The sequence below is a fragment of the Sturnus vulgaris genome, chromosome 15, assembly GCF_052056855.1.
Source record: "Sturnus vulgaris isolate bStuVul1 chromosome 15, bStuVul1.hap1, whole genome shotgun sequence".
Taxonomy (NCBI): domain Eukaryota; kingdom Metazoa; phylum Chordata; class Aves; order Passeriformes; family Sturnidae; genus Sturnus; species Sturnus vulgaris.
Genome location: NC_142257.1, coordinates 14,301,865 through 14,322,925, shown reverse-complemented (window position 1 = coordinate 14,322,925; position 21,061 = coordinate 14,301,865). Strand labels below are relative to the sequence as shown.

The window sequence follows — 21,061 nt, the reverse complement described above, 5'->3', positions numbered from 1 at the left end:
ATCTCCCATTTATTTTGCACAAACACCTAGAAAACGCAGCTTATTAGTCTTTCTGATATTATTAGGCCTGACAAAATAACTCTTACAAACGAGTTCAAAGTAGTGGTGAATGTTGCAAAAATTACCATTTCTGGAACACTGTGAAAAGGGAAAGCCACAATAGAAATTATGTGTGTTCATTAACTGGAACATGTGAAGAAAAAAAAAAATAATAAAGCACTGACAGCAAAGAACTGCATTCATCTCATTTGCCTGTTTCAGCCAAAGGTACAGGGTAAGCCTCTGGCAGGCTGGAAAATGAATCCCTGTGCTAGAAACTCAGTAATTATAACTTCAGGGATCAATGCTGGAATCAGAGCAAGAGAAATCTAAGTTTTCTAGCTTGAAATATAACCCTGAATTATCTATGTCAGTCTTTAAATCCAGACGAATTCCTCCCTTTTTGCTCTCGGTCCTTGTGTATGGAAGGGTAGCAATAAATGGAACATACACATGCACACACACTAATCCACATAACTCACTGTCCCTGACAGACAACTAAAGGCTAACATGTGCAAACCCTTACACACTTTGGAAACAGAAGGTCTCAGCTTGACAGACAGGTGTTTGCTAGGGAAAGTAAGGTTCTTTGGAGAAATGGAGAAAGTAAATCCCCTCCCTCTGAATTAGTATAACTTTGAAATTAAGGGGCTCTCAGGCAAAGATATGAGGATAGGAATAACAGTTCTTTACTAGTATGTATAACAAGGCAAACAAAACAACAACGACTATGGGATTAGTAACAAACAGAACAGGAACTCAGTGAGTCCTTCTGGCTGCGGGCACTTTCCCTTTGGTGCAGTTCCCGTCACAGCCGGCAGGGGCGCTGGTGGCTGCCGGTGGGCAGGGCAGGTGTGATGATCCCCGCGCAGCTGCAGGGGGCGCTGTGGCGCGAGCTCGGGGACCAGGCGGCAATGGCGGCCGTGTCCCACACAGGAAGGGATGGAAAAGAGAGGCTTGGCTTCACGAGCCCTGGGGCGGTGTCGGTCCCCGTGCTTCAGCAGGACTCGGGAACAGCAAGCTGAAGCAGCAGGGTGTCTCAGCAAGGCAGGTGTGCGGGTCCAGCAGCAGAGGAAGAGGCAGCTCCCAGCTGGACTATGGCGGTGGTAGCAGCGACCGTCCTGCAATGCTGAGAACGAGCGAGAGAGAACAGCTGCCCCCACTCTCCTTTTACCTGCTTTTAATCTCATGGTGTCTCTGTCCCTCTGAGAGAAACTCCCAAAAACCAGAGGGGTTCCCCCTCCCCCGTCTCAAATACTTCGCCATCAGTGCTTCTTTAGCAAGTCAATGGGAAAAGTTCCACAGTCAATGAGTAAAAGAAAAACCAACTCCCAACACAGAAATACAGCAAAACAACTGCGTTACAATGGTGACAAAATCAGGTTTGTACCCTGTCAGCATGGTCAGATGCCAGAGGCTGGAGATGCCCTATAGAAAGGGGGAGAGTGCAATAAAGCAGACCCAGCTGCTCCACCCGCTGCAATGGTGTCACACAGCAAAACAAATTAAAAGTCTAATGTTTCTGTTTTGCACTGCCATCCTCCTGCACAGCAAAGAAAACAAGAATTGTGCATCATTAAACCTTACAGTTACTTCACCAGTGAAAAAGCTGGTAAGCATCTACGGTATTAAGCTTAATGCAAAAAATGTACAACTGCAGATCAAAACCCTCTTTTTCAGGCCACTCATCTCCTTTCACAACAATGCAAAGAATCCAGGTCAGAAAAGACAGTGAACAGAATCCTTTTAGGAATATTTCAAGAAAATTGGGCTACCTAGCCAGGGTACATAAATTTGAATTCCTTCTGATGACTTCAGGGTGTTACTTTGAGCACAGTGAGAGAAACAAGTACAAAGTGACAGTGAATCAACTCTGTAACATGCATTTATTTATTTCTACAGCCCATATAATAAGCTCTCCTAAAACAGTTAAATCAAGAATGCTAATGAACACAGGGAATATCCTGAGAAAGTCTTCTGAACATATTTTAAAGTTATATTTTCTTCCAGTATAAAACTTCCTGCTTATAGCACAAATGCTATTAATTATGACAAAAACAAGGGGGGAAAAAGGATTTTTTCACCATTAAGCGTGCAAACAATCTTAATAACATAACAAGTGGTCATAAGTAACATCTATCTTCTGGTACAATTGTGCTAATGACATGTACTAAAAATTATAATAACTTAAATTTACAGTTTAAACAATTTATTCTTTAATAAGTGTGAGGCTGGAGGATTTAGACTTTTTAGAAAAGTGGACTCCAAATACTTTTCCTGACTTGATAACTACTAGCTGAAAAAGCTGATGTTTCCAAAGTGAGCAATGAGAAGATGGGTCTGGCAAATAGGGATGGAAACAAAGATTTAAAGGCAAGTATTTGGGAACTGCTATGGGGGGCTTAACCAAAAGGCTGCTATGTCAAACAGAGTTAGAAAATTATAGAGTTGGCACCTGGACAACTTCTGGAACTTCATTTACAGCTTCCCTGTGCCTGTAAACAGCACAGCACTGGGGTGAAACTCCAGGGGTGCTTCTTTCACCAGCTCATTTTCTATTCTTATAACAATGCACCTTAATTCCATTTTGATGAGTATTCCTGCCAGCAACACATTCTCATTTTCCTAAACCCCTATCTGGGGACTTCTCAGAGCTGGCAGCGCTCTTTTAGGGCCAATTTTCTGCTACCTATTCCAATCCACAAAACCTTGCCAAGATACACAATTCATACTATGGCACTGTCCTGACTGAGTCTAAATTCATTTTTTCTATTTGAGCCTTGCTGCAACAGTTTCACGTTTTAGTAACTATGCCCCCAAGGAACTTTATTATATCATCTATTCTATTAAGGGTACAAAAGTAGCTTTACTCACTGGTAAATGCTGATTAAAGCTTCTAAGCCTGAATAATTAGAAAGGTTATGGATTTTTAGATAATGAACTTTTATACTTATGTGCTATATTAACTCCAAAAGTTACAGTGCTTTTGCAACTAAAAAAAGAAAAATTAAAATTTTATAAATGTAGTTGGAGCATTGCTCAGAGGATGCTTTGTGCAGCATTTTTAATATACTCTGAGTTCTTTGTCCTTCAGTGGCACATAATTCTGTTTTTCACACCCCTCTTCTCCACATTCTAACTTCTGCTACTCTTCTCATGATAGACTTAATATTCTGATACTTCTTTGTTGTCAGAGTACTCTTCCCAAACACTTTTTAATCTCTAGTTTTATTTCTATGCCTTTCTGTCAAGAATTACATTTCTGTTCTTCCTTGCAATGCCTCCTGCCTGCTTCCAATTTTACTAATATTCATTTCTGCAACAACACTATGCCCACAATCCAGAGATAGTGATTACATGATCTACTGACTATTATAACACTTCCCCAGCTTTTGCCTTCAGAGCTTGGTCATACCCACATTTGTGACTTCCAAGTCTGTAAAAGATCTAATAAAAAAACCAACATAATAAATCCTTAATAAAGAATTTTAACAAAAGGTCCATCTTCCAACTGCTCCCATTTTCAAGAACATATAGATATTGCTATTTTGAATTTCCCTAAACACAGCCAAAGACAGGTGAGACTTGTAAGCTGAAAAGATTCCTTTCATCAGTTCCCTGAAGGGTCAAAAGCAGGAAGTCATTCAGAATTTACTCCTAAGGTCGGTGTCCATGTGGCAAACAGAAAGCAGCAGTGTAGGAGTAACCAGCACCAGCCAGTGCACATACTAAGGGCAATAACAACATGGTGTAAGGACTTCCAGTGACCCAACACAAACAGCCCAGGAGCTGCTCTATTTCCCCTGTGCCTTCCATGCCAGAATCACCTGTATTGGCCATGATACAGGTGGGAATGCAGTCACAGAGAAAAGATTAGGTACAATGCATTTAGTCAGAGATAATGAGGAGCCAGAAATGAAAGACCCTCTGGAAAGTGGTAGGAGCAAACAGAGATGTGATATAGTCTCATCCTTTCTCACATTTTACTTGATAGTGACAATTATTCTCACAGAGGAGTTCCCCAGCACAGTGACTGCAGAAACATGAGGGTAAGACAGGCAAGACCAAACATCTGAAAAGAATGGCCATTGCATCAGTATCCAATTCTACCCTATGAAGTACAGTTCAGAATGTGAATTGTGAAGCAATTCAGATAAGACTCAGGGCACTAGGTTTACTTCCAATATAAATAAAAATGTATTTCCTAACACTGGTTTATCAATAACATCTTCCATATCAGTGGCTGTTGAAGTTGCCTTGATAAGGTCTGATAGCAAGAGCATGGTCTGAACAGCTGTTGGTGTGAAGGCAGAGTGCCCGTGATGGGGCATTCCCAACAATCTCCCTCTTCCCATGCATTCTACTCTTCAAATTTGCTACTGAGCTCCAAGAGTTGTGCCTGTAGCAGTGTAACTTTCCAGAGTTCCCACTGAGAATATTACTCATGAGGCCTTTTTAAAAAATTTAAAATTGAGTATATAAATACATAACAGCTAAAGAGCAATGTTTTCTTTTCCTTGATAGTTTCAGAACACTGATATTAAAAAATAAGTTCCATTTTCCAGAGTTGAGCTGCATAAAATACTACAAAACTGTCTAGAGTTTCCCTCTGCTATTCCCTTTACCTAAATTTTACTGAGGTTTTAAATCTTTATTAAACTCTGATATTCAATACATTTCATATTCTGATGCTTTCTTCTAATTATTTTATAGGCAACATCTGTGTTCAGTAAATTGGAATTCTCTAAACACTGTTACTTTGTATTAATAAGAAAACATTTCTTGGTCCTGATGTTTAATTCATTGGTTTTTATTAGTATATTTCGAGGAAAAGATTTAATTTGTATGTACTAAGCACATCAGCCACATGGCCTCATACTCAGGATGTGTTTCATTAAGCATAATCCCCAGTAATTAATCTTTTCAAATCTCTCATACAAAACACTCCTCCTCATTTTCATTCCACCCCAGATACTTCTAGAGAAAGTTTATCAAATTTATTAAGAAGGAAGCTAAAAAAATCCCATTGTGGTATGGGGTATCAGTCCTTGCTGTATATAGATTTCTACTCGTCTCATGTGTAGCCATTATTCTTCCAGAAGGATTCAGGAATAAAAGGGACTAAAGGAATGTTCTCTTCCTCAGCTTCAATAGCTATCAATTTCCTGCATTTGCTAACAAACCTGAGACTGTGGTGTGAAGTTCCCTTTCTCAGAGGACCAACTCTATCTCTAGACTATTAATTATCTCTTTATATCCCACACACTCTGCAGCTGCAAAGGAGGTACAATCATAAGATAATAAGAAAATGATCTTTTAGGGAAACTAATTTCTTACTAAGGCGCGCGTATTAGAATAAAGGAAATTAATCGTCTATTTATTTACAGCACATGTTTAGCATTTCCATGAGTTTGTGTATCAAGTCTTGATTGCAGGATTATCAGAGTCTGTTTATAGCTAATCTGTTTTTAATGAATGTGTTCTTGCCAGCCTGGTGTCCCCATTTCCAACTATTTTACTTAATTTGCAGTATTTTAAATTTACTCTGTGCCAAACTGGAAAAAAAAAAGCTCATAAAGCCAAAGAAAAATAGTAAAAGTATTTTGCAAGTCCTAATATAAAGCTTTAATTAAGGAAAACATTTAAGCACATGCCTGATTTTATGCCAAGGCTTAAGCACATGTGAAATTAGTCTTAAACATTATGTTGAATTGGACTCCATGTATCATTAACAGTTTGAATTGAATTGCAACAACGTAGTCGTTTATGTTCCACGGCTTTTGTCTTCAGTAAGCCACCAGTTCCAAAGCCAGGGACACACTACAGCTGCAACCAGTCTGAAGAGTCAAGGCAAACCATCAGGGTAAGACTGCTCATGCCACTTATGGGATACCAGGTGCAGAATTTTCTGCAATGAAAGGCTGTTAGAGTAAGACTTTCTCAGGGAATTCCTGAAGGCCACAGTAAGATAAATTCTGAACAGAGTCTGAAAAGCTTTTGGTGCTACTTCAACAGTGCAGTAAAGCAAAAAGAGGAGACGATATTGAATAGTATTTTTCTCATCTGTCATTCTAGAACCAAACCTGTACCAGCCAAACTCTCGAAAATGTTTAACTCTCCCTGTGGTTATTGAAACCAGAGCAATCAAATCAGTCATTGTCAAACGTCTAGCAATGTTTCAAGATACAAATTCATGTGACTGGATTAAAACATTCAACAGATTTTTGCCTTCATACAAATTAGCAAGTACACTTATTAATTTACAGTGGAAGCACTTAGGTTTAAGTGGCATATGACTGTGCCTAAATATGGCAGATCTGATGACCTGACCTATGATTAAAATGATGAGCTACATTTATTTATACACAATTTTTAAATGATAAATCTTTTTATCACTTTGTTATAAGGACAAGAGATTAGCTCATGTACTCAGAGGCAGAACAGTATTATCTCATCCAGAGAATGAAGCAAAGACACAAGGTAAAGAAATCTAAAAAAATGGTTTCAAGTTAGACAAGTAAATGACTGAACTGTGTCTGGCAATTAATACGTGTGCATATTTCCTACTGTAGAGCAATTAAACTTCACCAGCTTCCTTGTTCCCCCCCAACAGAAAGTAAAGCAAAACTCTATTAAAATGACTATATAATTCTGTCTATTAAATATGGCAGAACATGGTAGTATTTGCCCAGATGCAATTCTTCACCATATTGCTTCATCTAAGAGCCTCTGGATGAGTATCTTTGTGTAAAACATGCTGCTTTAGCTGCACTGCAAGATCTGCTGGTAAAAAAAATGTGCAAGCCAAGGAGCAGCTGACAAAGCCTGGTTTAAACTGGGAATGCTTTAAGAAGCATCACCAGCAGTGAGTAACTAGAATGTTTTTTGCAATCCAATTGCGTTTTAATTTACCTTATAAATAGGATATCCTCAGATTAGAATGCCAAATTCCTTCACTTATTTACCCCTTAAGTCCAATGTATTAACATTTATCATTAAACTGAAACTTCACAAAAGAAATAGATTCTGTTAAGACCTTCATTAAACAAAACAGTAACTATTGTTTTAATCACTCACAGTTGTGAAGAAAAACATCTAAACTAAAGTTGATGATTTCAGTTTTGTAGTCACTTACTGTTGATGCTTATGAAACCATCAAGCCATGGGTATATCCCACCTACTTAAGTCACTTCCTACATCATTCAATGTGGTGAAAGACATGGCTGTATCCTACAGATAAAAGAACCTTCAGGTGAATATCTTCCCTTCAGGAAGATGCCTGAAATACCATCAGTACAGAAATTTCTAGCACCTTCATTGCTAAAATATTTTAGGATACCACAATGAATACGGATTCAAGACTAACATAATGGCTTAAAACCTATTTACAGATTACAGTTTTATTTCATATTAATTTCCATATAAAATTCATTTGTTTTAATGTTCCTAAATTTTTCATACATTTTGCAATCTACCACATTATTTTACCATAAAATTTGCATTCTGTTTGCCATGGCACACACTGGACCTGGATAATCATTAGTTATGTTTGAAGATGTAAATGATAATCACGGGCCTACGACTTGGTAGGTGAAAATAAGCTCTATATCTAACAGCTGCTAACAGCTAACCTGGAGCTAGGGAGATCAATAGGGCTGCATTAGTGTGAGAGGAGAGAGCAGAATGACCAACTGCTGGAGTTAGAAAGAAATTACAGTCAGAGCCAAGTGATTTGGTAATGCTTCACCACAGCCCCTGTGTTCCCTGGAAGCACACAGCACAGCTGGATGTCTGGTTTGCCCCACTTCTGTTTCTATCACCTGCAGGTACATCAGCAGTGCCACTATGCAGTCCTGTTGCAGCCACAGCCTGGAGCAGGAACATGGCTCTGCTGTTTGTTTCTCTGACACAGCTGAGGCTTTACTGGAGTCAATACTGAGAGTTACCACAAGTTAAAACAAGATGGGTTTTAACGTTTAAGGCAGAATTAGTAGATAGATTTTTTAGTCAAGTTAGTTTTGAAGGCAAGTATAACTGTCATAAAATCCAGTTCATTTATGGGATCATGACAAGATTCTCATTCTCATCTAACCAACCATCCAGTATATAAACCCTTCCAAGCTTAGCACTGGCATAGACAGACAGTTCATTAACAGGAGCTACTGGAGCAGATCTTCACCAATCACATTGGTAAGCCACCCCTCATTAGTTTCATAATTACACTGTATATGTCCCACACATCACATATCATGTTTTTGAGCTATTAAAATATAGCTTTCATTTTCTGAAAGGCTAAACACATTAAATCACAGAAACCAGGAGTAGCATTCTCTTAAACAAATCATAACTCAGGGCAGACATTTAAACTGACTTTTATTCTAAATGACACAATCTAGGAAAGTGCAGTATTGCTGATATTCAGAAGCTGTTTGTTTTTCAGAGATCAGACTTTAATTATGAAGAAAATGACAGTTGCGATGAATAGACTGGTAAATGAAATAACTCTTTTGGTTTGTATGTGGTATTCTTGGCTCCATTCTTCTCACTATCTCTTGAGAAAAGCTGGAATTGCATTTTAAATCAAAGTCATTTAGACTTTGTATGACCAGTAGACACACTGAGAGTGATTCATAGACAAAAGATATTTATGATTCAAGTCTGTCAGGACCCTGTATATCCTTAATTCCTTTAATGAGAAGCCACAGAATTTTGCATTGAAGTACTGTTCACCTAGATATGTGCAAATTAGTTTTTTCCCAGTGAAAAACAAAGCAAACATGCAGAGACAAAATGTGGACAGCTCTTCAAATGAAATGTCCTCCACAGATCCAACAGATACCTACAACGAGACAGGCCCAGCTACAGCATTCAGAATTAAGTGTCTAGCATACTTCCACAAAATCCCATAGAAACATATTTCTCCAAACATCCATTCTGTCTGACAGCTTCTTTTTCCCAGTAACAGAAACATTTAGGTTTTGAAACTACTTCATCCTTTCCATCATATTACCCATGGATTCTGTAGGCACAATTTTTTACAGACTTGTGCTTTGCAGTCATTACTAAAACCATACAAACACCCCCAGCAGCCATACAAGAAGGCTGCCACTTTCTTCAAGTGTTGGTAATCAGATGCACAGTTGGTAATCAGACATACACAGCAAGGAATGGCACTGAGACTGTCATTGCAGCCCCCCTACATCATCCAGCAGAAGAACCAAGTAAGGAAAAGTGGTTTGATGTAGTTGCTTCTGAGTATCTCTGAGTATAAATGCACAGTGAATAATTACTGTAAATGGTAGGTATTTACATGGCTTTTCTGACAGGTTATTCTGTTGGAAGAAAGGATCATCCCAAATATTTAGCTAAGCCATGCACTCAGTTTCCACTGTAGACTGCAATTAAAATTGTACAACTAGGAATTCCTGTATTTAGAAGATTTGGGATTTAAGAAACCACTTTTTCTTATCATCAGACACTTATACATTTAAATTTGAACTCTTCTCAGTAGCACACAAACCTCTCATACACAACAGTATTGCTTGCGTGCCTTTCTATGTTCTTGCAAATGTCCTGAGCTGGCTGCAGCCATTCTCAGCAGGACACAGTGGGACTGGGACCGTCTGGCCATCGTATCTTTTCCCTAAGACCTATTCCCAAAGCAGAGCCATGCATCACTCAGCAGCAGTGCTTATGTGAATGGCAGAACAGAGTTATATGATAATGACTTGAAAGCAGATGCTACTGCATCCCAAGTTTACAATTTCATGGACCTGAATATTACAAAACCATTATACATGAATACTGCCACTACTTTGGCTTTTAAGAGCACTTCAACTAGAAGTCCAAAGATGAGAATCTTAATTGCAAATGCCAGACACATTTCTTCTTTCAAAGTAAAACCACCACCTTTATCACCTTTTCCATTTACCTTTCCCAAACTACAGGTGTATGCAGTCTTATTTGAAACTAAAAACGATTTATACTTAAAATAACTTATAAGTAAATATTTCAGGTAGGCTTTTTTTCTTGATATCCCATCTTGATTAATTCAAACTTACACTCCCTAGACTCCCTCATAAATTTTTTTTTAAAATCAAATCCTTCTCATTTATTTAAAAAATTTCTATATTTATCATGTTCCTCCTACCTTTTTTTTTCCTCTTAGATTATACTCTAATAATACTTTGGGACTACCCTGCAATATGAAAGACTTCCCTTTCAGAAGAATAATGAAAAGGAATTACTGAATCCCTTACTACTCCACAACTGTAAAATGTCATCAGCAATTCCTATAAGATCACCAGCTGTTGAAAATGACTCGACTTTCTACACTGACCTTTAGCATTTGCAGTTTGCAAGAGGAACTCTGTACTTTTACACCTGCTTAAAACATATCACAGTGAAAATGAGACTAAGGCTAAAAATTACCTTGAAGAAACCTACACATGTGCACCTGTTGAGGTGCCAATAAGCACTAGTCTGTTCATAATACTCATTCAAGCCTGCCAGTGAATAACTCACTGTATCTTCTTAAATTTTAATTAAATGCTAAGCCCAGGAGAAGATCTATTGCACTTAAATTATATGTGAACGTGACATTTAGTATAATCTTGTTTTCTAACGAAGGATGCCATCAGGATAGTGTAAGGGTTGGTGGTACCTGGTCATAAACTTGGTATGAAGGACAGCAGGATGTACAAAGGATGCAAATGAAAAGTGACAGAAGAGAAATTGGTTATGTGCACAGGCTACTTGCAGCTAGCATTCTCCAGTTTTACAGACCACCTTCCAGAGCTGTGCTCCCTCCACATTCACAAAGCAGTTGTGTTCCCTAACTGGCATAGCTGTACCTGAAGGTCTGCTTCAGCTCAAAGCTGCAGACAATTAGTACCTTGTCTTCACCAATTTGTTTGTTTGCTTGCTGAAACTAAGTGAAACTTGGACAACGTTTAAATGAATTTCCCATAAGTAATCAGATCTTGATGCCCAGAGAGGTCCCATAAATCCAAACAATAAAAGATTCCAGCACGGTGGGGATGCTTGATCTATAACTGCAAGTTGTTCTAACAGCTCACATATAAGGTGTAGAAAAAAAAAAATCTTCTACGGGGGGTTTGAAAAAAAATTTTTTTCAAATCCTCTGTCTGTCTCTGTGTAAAAAAAAAAAAAAAGAAATTACAACATAGTGTAATAGTGTATATGAGTTACTAATTACCACATTGTACATAAGGATGAGGAAAGAATACAGTGCAAAGATAGTTTGAGCTCATTTTTATTGCAATCTCTTATTTTTAAATAATCAAGGTATTTGCTATATGTATTTCCTACTCCTGAAACAGGCTGAGCATAAAATTTCTTCCTGCTTTTCATGGTACAAGAAACTCCTTACTGAGTGAGTGATATCTTCCATATCAGAGATAGGTGTCACAGAATAGAGGAGAACTTGCCAATCACTATTAACATCTTGTGATGTCAATTTGAGGATATCAAATGTGGATCGACAAAGTGAAGATTATTTTATAATGGGATACTTTGTAACAAAATACATTAGATCTGAGAAAGACAGTGCTGCAGCCCAGAACTGCCAGAAGAAAATGCTGGTCTCAAAACAATACAACACAAGGAATAAATAAATTCTTGTTAATCAGGCAGTATCAAAACCCACCCTTTGTAACAGAAAAGATCCTCTTTTTCTCCAGGTTTGCCTACACAGCTTTAAGAAAAAATGCAGGTGAAACTTTGCAGCAAGAAGCCTTTTTACACACAACCCATCCCTGATCTGTGGCTTTTAAACAATGAAATAAACATGTTAGATTAAACTTTTTTGGTGTTAGTGATAGTCACTGTTGACATCCAAGAGAAGAAATTAAACAAAATACAACAACTTTAAATAGCATTTACCCAACAATTCAATGTAATTTAACAGCGATTAGATAAATCCTAACTTTCCTATTTGAATGAAGCAAAAAACCTACAATTTAGTTGACTACTGAAATTACAAATGCATTCTGTTTCGTTATCACTTTCATTAAACAGATTACAAATATTTTATATGTCCATAACATACAGAAGCCACATGATAGGTATTTCACACTTAAAAGCAAAACAATTTTTCCAGGTTTTTTCACATTTTCTGCCTTTCTTATACTTCATCCTTATTTTGAATTATGGCAAATTTTGTTCTACACAAATGTAGACCTATCCATTCTTGAATTAACCTGTGTTGTCAGCCTGTTGGGACTCATTTTGTTTCAACATCTGGACCCACCACATGTTTCCTACTGAAAATAAATCATCATTTATGAGTTATGAGTATTAACATACTCAGCATTAGAGGACTGATGAAGATTGGACTGTGTATGTTTAATGCATTATGATAAAATATTATGTAAAACTTGTGTTTGGAAAAGTTTATGAAATACACTGAAAATGAGCAGGTTATCTGGGTCTGGTGAAAGCTCGTTTGTAGTACCATAGCTCAGCTGGGTCTGAACCTATTAAAAGTTAAGCTACTATAACAGTGCTATCTGTATTCAATCAATACACTTATTATTTAACATTCAAATTTATCAAAAGAAATATATTTTTCAAAAAATGTATGCTTCTCTGACTAGAGGACTCCTTAAATTATTTTATTCTAGAAAATAAGGACAGTGTAGGTCTTCTTTTAGTAGTTAACTGGATCTCAAGTGAGCCTTCAGGCACTGTAGTGTTTTGTGCTCACATCCCCCCCACAGTATTTTCCTATGAGACTGGGAATGGGTGCTGTGGAAATCCATTCTTCTGATTCTGCATCACCTCAACATTCAGGCTTACATTAGTAACACACGGGAGTCCCTCCTTTCTGTTAGGTATTCAATGTTCCTAGGAACCCTATCACTTTTATTCATAATATACATATTTGGTAACAGCAACTAATTGGGAGTTTATCAGTTACAAAAAAATCTTAACAAAAGTATAATTTCCCTGCACAGAATAAAGGAAAACACAAGCAGGTGTGTTTGCAAATCTTTTTTCTAAAGTATTCCAAATGCAGAGACAGTGATAAACAAGAATATAAAGCTTTATCCAACATTGGTCTTAAAGGCAGATAGCAGCCAAGTCAACTGGAAGAACTAAGGAACACTTCACACTAACTTCTTATGTTCCCAAATCGAAGTGAAGCTTTTCTATCACCCACCAGTAATGATTTTACACCTTACTCATTGCTATCGCATCTGCATATTGATCAATTTTTTTTTAGGTGACAAGTTGAACTAAAAAATATGGTCTAGGATGGACGAAAATTCTTACTAAATAAAAATTGTAGGCTATACTTATTAAGATCTGTAACAGTAAAAGTGGTCTAAATCTTATTTAACAGTCTGTACTGCATGTTCTATTTCACAGCATTAGTGGCAGCACTCAAAGTCTCAGCTCCTTGAAGTCTGTGACTGCACAAAAAGAATACTTTTGTAGATAAAAACAAACATTCCTGGTTGAAGCAGTTATGACCAGGTGACCTGCCTAGTGGATGCAAGAAAGGCTGTTGACATTGTGTACCTGGACTTCAGCAAGGCCTTTGACACTGACTCCCACAGTAAACTCCTGGAATAGCTGGCTGCCCACAGCTTGGACAGCAGCACTCTTCACTCAGTTAAGAACTGCCTGGATGGCCGGGCCCAGAGAATGGTGGTGAAAGGTGCTGCATCCAGCTGGCAGCCAGTCACTAGTGGTGTCCCTCAGAGATCTGTGCTGAGGCCAGTTCTGTTCAATATTTTTATTGATGACATGGATGAGGATATTGAGTCTTTCATTAGTAAATTTGCAGATGACACAGCTGGGATCATGTGTCAACCTGTTGGAAGGTAAGAGAGCTCTGCAGAGAGAGCTGGAAGGGTTGGATGGATGGGCAGAGTCCAGTAAGATGAAGTTTAATGAGTCCAAGTGCTGAGTTCTGCATTTTGGCCACAATAACCCCCTGCAATGTTATGGGCTGGGGATGGTGTGGCTGGACAGTGCCCAGGTGGAAAGAGACCTGGAGGTACTGGTGAACAGCCAGCTGAACGTGAGCCAGCAATGCGCCCTGGTGGCCAAGAAGGCCAGTGGCATCCTGGCCTGGAGCAGGAATAGTGTGGCCAGTAGGAGCAGGGAGGTCATGCCTCCCTGTGCTTGGCACTGGTGAGGCCACACCTTGAGTGCTGTGTCCAGTTCTGTGTCCTCAGTTTAGGAAGGATGTTGAGATGCTTGAGTGCGTCCAGAGGAAACAAGGCTGGTGAGGGGTTTGGAACACAAGCCCTATGAGGAATGACTGAGGGAGCTGGGGTTGTTTAGCCTGGAGAAAAGGAGACTTAGGGGTGATGTTATCACTCTCTACAACTTCCTGAAAGGTGGTTGTAGTCAGGTGAGGTTGGTCTCTTTCTCCAGGCAACAACTGCCAGGATGAGAGGACACAATCTTAAGCTGCACCAAGGGAAATATAGGTTGGATATTAGGAAAAAGGTTTTACAGAAAGGGTGAGAAAATATTGGAATGGTTTGCCTGGGGAGATGGTGGAGTCACCATCCCTGGATATGTTAAAAAAAAAAGACTGGATGTGGTACCCAGTGCCATGGTCTAGTTGAGATGTTAGGGCATGGTTGGACTCGATGATCTTGAAGGTCTCTTCCAACCTAGTGTTTCTGGAGAAACACTCAAAAGCCAAATAACATAAAAGACAGAGCCATCCAAAATTCACTATTTTTAAATAAAAATCCTCTGTATACCACCCTAAACTCCTGATTTTTGTGCACTTGACTAATGCTTTTTTAATATCCTCACACTGATCATGTCTAGCATTTATCACAACACTCACTGCCCTACCTCTTTGGACCTGTCAGAGGGTGCAGAATGAATACTTCATAACAGCGTGCATCATGCACTCCAGATCCACCTTATTAACTGGATAATAAAAGGCAATTAGAATATCAGTGAGCACACTCAAAGCTAACGTACTCTACCTCCTTGCTTAGTGAACTGTTGGAATAGCAAGAGTTCATACTGTAAAGTTAGAGGGAGAGAACTTGGTTTTTACTGAATACAGCTTTTCAAGACAAATTCAGAAATTACTTAGAATACGTTGCAGCAGACCTCTCATTGGGGGTAGGGATGAACCAAGACACAGACTCTCATTCAACAACATGAAAAGGGTCCCGGTTTATTCTTCTTTGCAGCTTGGCCATCCTGACCCTGACTACAGCAAGCTCCTACTGTAGGATCCAACTGCAGACTCTGACTGCTGGCCATTTCCTGCTGGACTGTGACTGCAAGTATTGGTTTGCAGACTCTTGAACACAGCTTTTACCTAACTTAACTCTGACTGCAGGCTCCAACTCCATCAGGTGCAGACTGACCTCATAGCAGATCTCTTACCACAGCAACTCACTTCCTTATTTTGTTGTTCTTTGCGTTTCTCTGGATCCTTCCTTAGGGCTCCTCTACCTCCTCAAGGTCCTCTTTCTTCAGGGCCTCTGCCTCCAAGATCTCCTAACCAGCCAGCTCACCCCTTTTATCATACTTATCTTTATTAGTCACAGCTGCAACCCATTAAGGGCAAGGCTATTCCTCTTCTTTGGTTATTTGTACAACTCTGATTTGTCAGGGGCATCCTCTTCTACAGCTACAGGAATACTTTGAGCTTTTCAATTTTTTACACCCACTTCAGTGCATACTTTTCACTATGAGGGGTGTGGTCAAATATGATCAGACAGGCTGTTTGCACAGCATCTTCCTGAGGTCAAGGAGCATCATCTTATCTCTTTCATTCTCCCTAATGCCACCATGAGCAGCCTGTAGCCAAAACTGCAGTTTAACCTGGCTCTATCTCTTAGCTTGCTTCTGGTTTACAGAGCAGATACACACTGAAGGAGGACCTAGATGTGTTGAAATTATGAATTGCATCAACCACAGCATTTTTAATTCTGACTCAAGCACTTCGTACTTACATGTAACACTATCACTTCGACTGCTTAAGCCTTGCTGTGTAATCTAAGCTTACAAGCTAGGCCCTCTGTAGCTGTCTGCAGCCACTGCAGAGTCTATTCCCAAGTCTCTTCATACCGTGTATCTTAGACTTTCAAAGCTGTTAGGCTTTTAGAGGTGCATGTCTCTCTCCACTGACTGAAGAGGAGAAACTACAGGACCAGCTTGCAATAATAGCCAATATAAAGAACATAAATACCATTCTTCATGCCTAAACTGAATCATTGCATCCAAAATACTGGAAACAGGAAAGCAATTCCAAGAAAACAGTAAAGGAAATATACTGCATTAGAGAAAAATTTAGATGTAACCTGCAAGTTTAGACTTTCCTGAATTTGATGCTTCAGGCAAGCCATATGCACAGTTTTTCAAGATAATCCCTTGTCTTTACAAAAGCAATTATGAGTATTGGTGACCGCAGCAGAGTTTGCCCTTTCCTAGATATTTGTATTAATTATGCTTTGAAGGTGCTGAATTAGTCCATTCTGTGAAATATATATCAGTTAATTAAAAGGTATTTTTCTTCAAGAAGGAATATAATTTATGATGAAATAGGAGATTAATGCTTCCTAAGTCAGAAATCTTTTGAGTGAAAATAAAATAGGTTTTAGAATAGATATGCTTTTGAATTGACCTTACTGTTTAAATATTCCTGAAAGGCATCAGATCTGAACTGAAGGACTCAGAACATGGTATGGAGATTTTATTATTGTCCTTTGTCTAACTTTGAAGTAATAGAACAGGCAAACACATGGTACTGTACACCCAAAGAATGAACTGCAACACTCCAAACACCACACAATACCAGGCACAGAGCCTGCAATGCCACAAACAGGGCCACAGAGACAGATAAGAGTGGTTTGTATGCCACAGAAGCAGTAGATCAGGAAACTAAGATATTTACTAACCCAATGAAAAGTCTGGATCAGAAATATCGAGGGCTTCTTAACTCTTTACCTATTCATAAACTGCTCAGTTGGGTAGGCAAGTAAACAAATATATTTTTCTGTATAAGTGCAGGAGAAAAACCTCCAGACTTGGGCTGTATAAAAAAAATTGAAAGTATTCTTAAGCTGTCTAGTGTAAAACTTATAGTGATGAATTAGTGTTAGTTCACTAACAAAGCACCTCATCACTTTGAAAAATGCCAGTGACAAATAGTAGTATAACTCATGGAGGTGGGACGAAGGTGGTGAACATGAGGAATGTGCATTTCCTCAGAGGCTACAACATCAGGCATTATTCCTACCATGAGTGGAGAAGACAAGAGAGAAGAAAAAACCCCTCATTCTCTGTTGGGCAAAAAGGGCTTCTCAGCTGGTGCAGGGCTGACAAAAGTGTTCTGAGTAGCTCATTTCCCCTCCAAGTGTACTTGGATACACACACTACTATGCATTGTGCTGAGAGACAGAGGAGGATGACAAAAAAGGAAATTTGATCAGATTTGGTACCACAGTTCTTTGTATGGTTCCATAAGATTTTGGGCCAAACAGTAACCTGGCATAAGCTGTCCCTGTGCTTTCTAGCTAGGGAGAGAAAAGGACTTTAGAGTAGATAAGAATCTTCCTCACTGTGAGAATGTGTCTATGACAAGACATTATTAGGATTTGTGCTGGCCTAGCTCTGTCCATCAGGACACTCGGCAGGAAATACCATGAACCAGAAATTTCTCCTGCAGGCACAGTTCCATAGCAAACTGGCATTTCCAACAGACTGGTCTGATTCAGTTCTTGGATATGATTTCACTGTGCTGACATGAGGCACAGCTCCCTGTATCATTACATTCATTCTGGGATCATCTTTCTGGGGCATATGAAAGTCAGTCCTGAGATTGTTGTGTACCTGTTAAGGTACATTCAAGCTTCCTCAGTCCCTCTCTATCGATGTCCTAAGGAAAGAAATTTACTCAGAACATGATTCCAAGTATTATGATGTGTAAATGCACTTCAGGTTTCCGTCCCAGGATTCTAATTTACTCCCTGTTATCCTCAGCCTCAAGTCTCCTTCCTGACCACAGTTCATCCAGACCTGTGGTGCAATCCAGACAGCACCAGCACCCCTGTGGAAAACATGCAAACAGCATTAGCATCCCAGTATGGATATTGTTGATTCTCCAAAAGCCAGATCCTCAACAGTGTTTCTCCTTCAATGCCACTGGACCCACACTGATGTGTTTCACTCTAGGGATCTAATTGAAGATTTTGTTGGCTGTACCCCAAAGTTATCTCCTGCCCAGAGATCTAGAATTGTGAGAAACAACTATCAGACACATTCAAACTTTTTATCCTTTGACTATTCTCTTTTTCTCCCCTGTTTTGAGACAAATAAAAATTCTGAGGCTGTAGAATTTAGGCAATAACTTAATAGGAAACAGTATCAGATATAACATTTCTCCCAGAAATGCAGAACTGCATGTTCCTCCCTACAAAACAACACCACATTTGCCATATGAAAAGTCAAGTGAAAAAGTTCTAAAAGAAGTCTTTGGCTTCCTACAAGTCTGGAAAGTCAAACTATTTTGTGCAAAAGCTTATTTTCTACATGGAGTAGCCACATCTTGTCAACACCAAAATAATCCAAATGAAAAAAAGTTGCAAAAATCCAGACAAGCAATGAGATTTGTTGATTTTTAATTCCTCAGAATCTGCCAATAAGTCACACAGGATAAAAGCCAGGACCACATGCACTGGTCTGAGTTCCACTTTGTTTAGAAGTAATAATTAAAAACTACAGTAAATGTCATCAAAAGTCCTTATTCTGTTAGCACTTTAAATCTTATATATATTCAATAACTAGAAAGTATAACTCTATGGTAAAGGACTGGTAGCAGGTGAAATGGAAAATAAGGTTACAGGTCAGCAGCAAGTATTTTAAAAGTATTTGAAAAGTATTTGAGAAAAAGCTTATTTATGTATTTACTAGAAAAATTTATCTTTAAATTTAATGTTATGTCATTAGAGCAGGTTTTATTACACATCCTCTTTCAGTTTTCTTAGCTCTCTCATCCTATATGAGTGATTCATTTAGACTATTCTTTATGTTAAGCACTGAGTTCCAAAAATTATCTATTACACAGGATTAAACACAGTCAGAGCCAAAAAAATTATCATCTTATAAACTTCATAAAGATGAAACCTTTGCCAATATATTTTTTCTGTTAGTCTCTGTCTCCAAGTACCAGTCAGTGTCAAGATTGCAGAGAAGAATGGTTCTAACTCTCTCTGCCCAAAAATATGCTTTGTTATTATCTGACCTGCCAGGTACCAGCAGGTCAAATAATTAGCAGTGTTGTTATTTACACAATACCAAATTATAACCAAATCTTGTTTTGATTCACAAAGTTGGGCACAGACTATATTTGTAATATTATCATTCTGTTACAATGCTTTTACTGAACTGCATGTTGACAAAACAACTCATTTGACCATAATAAAAAAAAAATCACTTATGCCATGTGCAAAAGCTCGTAACTATTTCTGGCAATTGGATAAGCATGACTAAACTCTTAAAAATGTTCAGCTAGACCATTTAGGGCTGCCTGGGAATATGTGTTATTAGACTAATTGGTACACTAATCCTATGCATCAGAACATAACAGTATAGAAATTAACTTTTAAAGCTACAAATTGATTATTAAACATCATATAGAAACAGCAAGAGATATATCTCAAAACACATTCTAACATATTACTTCACTCAAAACTTAACTTTTAAGGTTTATAATTCACTATGATTTTTAATGCTTAAGAAAAATTATAAACATATCTTTAAAGTATACTGCAGATGTCCTTGAGATTAAACTTCCCTAAACATATAATGACATAAGGACAAACACAATAGTTCTAAGTGCTCAATGACAGCCAGGCACTGTAGTCAGAAGTAGTATTTGTTAACATATGTTAACAATGTAGAAGGTGACTTATGTAGAAATCTCTTACCTGCCTTGGTTGAGTCTCTCCTGATAAGGTTTGTTCTGTGAAAGATGCAAGTCTTTATGTATAAATCAGAAGCAAAGTGTGCTTGGCACATCCAGTTTTCAGCAGAGCTCAAGTGTGATATGTGTAAGTAATAAATTGGCTTCTCAAAGTAGCTCAGACCATATTAATTGGAAACAGAGTCACTGCTTGCAAGGTTGCTGATGCTGCTCCTTCTGCTTCTGCCTTTACAGAGATCTAATGTATGAATAAGGCAGAGAACAAATCCCTTTCTCTCTCTTTACCTTTCCTTTTTTCTCTTAAATGGTGAGTTAGAGTTCAGTTTATTCTGAAGACGATGGCAGAGTACAGGCTGACAATGTTGTTTCCTCCCCTGCCGAGACACACTGAATGTGTTGTGAATAAAGACAAAGCCCTCTCTCTACCAGTGCACCACATCACTGTAGGTAAGAGCTGCAAGGATGAGCTGTGCTGCTCCTCAGCAGGCAGACAAGCCTTAAACGCAGCCGGACAAGCTCACCCTGCTCTCCTCACTGAAGACCTGCACCAATAATTTTAGTTGGGGACCACACCTCCTCTGCAAGGGGAACTCCAGCTCTGCAGCTGGCACAAGTTCTGATTTACCTCCTGGTAATGGCTATCTAGGTAGTTTCATTTTTCTACACCATAATGGGCAATTTAGTTCCAGTTTATCCTTATGGCTAATGGGTAACTAACTGGATAAACTGCCAGTTTTTCTTATAGTCAATTAACCCCTGTAAAATCCCTACTAACACTTCAGGTTTAGGGTTTGTACTGAAATTAGGCCTAAAAGATACCTGTCAAATAGGTTTGCACACAAATAGCAGTGCTTTCCTCTCTACTCCCCTACCCCCCTTTTCTTTTCCTCTGCAAGTAAAATATTCCTAGGTCAAATAGCTAACTAATGGAAACTAGAAATGTTGCCATTGGAAAAAAGGGTGAAGATGACAGTAAACAGGAAGGAAAACAGTATGTGAACTGACCAATTTCAAAAGCCCTACTGAATACATGGGAAACGTTTGCTGGTTTGAGTTCACACTCAAAGCAGTGGAGTTTAAGCTATT

At 38.6% G+C, this 21,061-nt stretch overlaps 1 long non-coding RNA gene across 3 annotated transcripts in view; it reads right to left on the bottom strand.

Annotated features, from left to right (window-relative positions):
* LOC148222003 (uncharacterized) overlaps positions 1-20,403 on the bottom strand; it is a 457,864-nt gene extending 437,461 nt beyond the window's left edge. For all 3 annotated transcript variants that reach the window (XR_015807065.1, XR_015807066.1, XR_015807067.1), the window contains exon 1: positions 19,980-20,403. This is a non-coding gene — a long non-coding RNA (uncharacterized LOC148222003). The remainder of the gene's footprint in view (positions 1-19,979) is intronic.
* Between the last annotated feature and the right edge of the window lie 658 nt (positions 20,404-21,061).